Source organism: Castor canadensis, chromosome 12 (genome assembly GCF_047511655.1).
Source record: "Castor canadensis chromosome 12, mCasCan1.hap1v2, whole genome shotgun sequence".
NCBI classification, from domain to species: Eukaryota; Metazoa; Chordata; class Mammalia; order Rodentia; family Castoridae; genus Castor; species Castor canadensis.
Window position 1 is genome coordinate 41,271,661 of NC_133397.1, and position 2,009 is coordinate 41,273,669.

The 2,009-nt window shown below is 42.0% G+C and overlaps 1 non-coding gene across 1 annotated transcript; it reads left to right on the forward strand.

Moving 5' to 3' along the window:
* The first annotated feature begins 240 nt into the window (after positions 1 to 240).
* Trnat-agu (transfer RNA threonine (anticodon AGU)) lies at positions 241 to 318 on the forward strand. The gene has a single exon. It is a non-coding gene; the product is annotated as a tRNA-Thr (tRNA).
* The last annotated feature ends 1,691 nt before the right edge of the window (positions 319 to 2,009 follow it).

Below are 2,009 nucleotides of genomic sequence, written 5' to 3' on the forward strand. Positions count from 1 at the left end.
GAAAGGTCATTGAATATAGACTGTCACTAGTGTCCTCTGGACTCTCTCATTGGGTACCTTCCAGGCAGCAGACTCACACTGGAACAACTTTTTAAGAATAGTTTCTCAGCTGAGCTCCGGTAGCTCAGGCCTGTAATCCTAGCTACTCAGGAGTCAGGGATCAAGAGAATAAAGGTTCAAAGTCAGCTGGAGCAAATAGTTTGAGAGACCTTATCAAAAATACACAACACAAAAAGGGCTGGTGGAGTGGCTCAAGTGGTAGAGCACCTGCCTAGTGAGCATGAGGCCCTGAGTTCAAATCCCAGAACCCTACCACCAAAAAAAAGGTCCTCATGACTAAATCCAGAAGGCTGTGTAGTTGTTTATTCCCATATTCTCCAAATATGTACCCACAACCTTCTAGTCCCTCCATATAAAAGCCTTACTCTTATTTTTTCCTACCATAAAGTTAGGTGACTATAAAGAAGAACTTATTTGTTCATAAAATGGAAATATTCAATGATCCAAGGCCCTGTATTTGAAACACAGTTGATTTGGGGCCCAATGAATGTTAGAAATCCCCTTTCTATTCCAAATACATAGAATTTCTATATACATATAACATTTTAAGTGCACAAACTTACAAGAAATAGAAATTTTCAGGTATCAGAAATTAAGAGAGATCCACACAAGTAAACAATATTTAAGCTTCATGAGCAATCCCATTGCCTACAGATCCATCCCATTGACCACAGATGATGGTTAAGTCTTTAGGTCTCTGTTCATGAGATTAGGTTGGAGTTTGGCTCCTTACAGAGCATGAGTGAGACCCCCATCCTTGGGTCATGAATGTCTAAAGCATCACTTCAGAGAAATCAAAATCCTTATCATATTCTACCCATGCAGGCTCAAATTCTCACTAAGAATCTGAACTAAATATTTGTATGGAATCAGTGAATTCTATTGAACTGTCAGCAAAGGCAGCCATAGAAAAACTACATGGGATCATCTCTGTCACCCAGGGCACAATGTAGAAGGGACTTTAAATATGTTTAACAATGGTCAAAGAAAGAGAGGAAGAAAGAAATTTGTAAAATAAGAATGGGACTTTTTTTAAAGGAATGATTTGAAAAAGAGTTGTATAGTTCAGTAGACTGTATCTTCCAAACAGTTGTCACAGTTCATTGACCACAACCATGTTTCCCATCTGTCACAATCTGGATATGAAGTGTTCCCCCAAAAGACTCATGGATTGAAAGGTTGGTCCCCATCTGGTGGTGCAATTTAGGTAGGTTCTGCAAACTTTAGGGCTGGGTTTAGCTGGAAGAAGTAGGTCACTGGGGACATGAACTTGAGGTTATATCTTGTAGCCCCCACCCCACTTGCTGGCAGTCATGATGAGTACTGCCCTGCTCTGCTGCCACCCCTTCCCACCACGATGGACCTAACCCTCTGAAACCATGAGTCAAAATAAATCCTTCCTCCCTTACATCATGTCAAGTATTTCGTCACAGCCATGAGAAAGCTAACTAACAGAAAATTGGTATCAGAGTAGTGAGGTTGGTGCTGTGACTAAGCTTAACTGTGTGGTTCTTAAGCCTTTGGGAAGCCCAGGATGCTGTAAGCAGAGACCAATGGGTGATTCAGGTGGAAGCTCAGAAGATCTGATACTGATAGGAATGTAGACAGTGAAGACAGCGTCCCTGAGGTACCAGATAGGAACAAGGACCTCACTGGGAATTGGAGTAGAGGCCAGTCATGTTTCATTCTGGCAAAGAACTTGTCTATGTTTTGTCTGTTTGCTGAGATTCTGTGGCAGAGGAAATTTTGAGGTAGCTCAGCAATCAGGCTGTCACGTGACTATGGCTGGCTGCTTTTAGCCAGGATAACAGTGAGAACGAGGAGCAGAAAGCAGAGAAGAAAGAAGTGAAAAATTTGCAGTGGGGTTATTAGAGCCCCTGTAAAACTGAGGGCAGGGAAGTCATGGTTTCTGAAGAGATTGGGGCCTTTAAGAAGAAGCCAAGCACTTT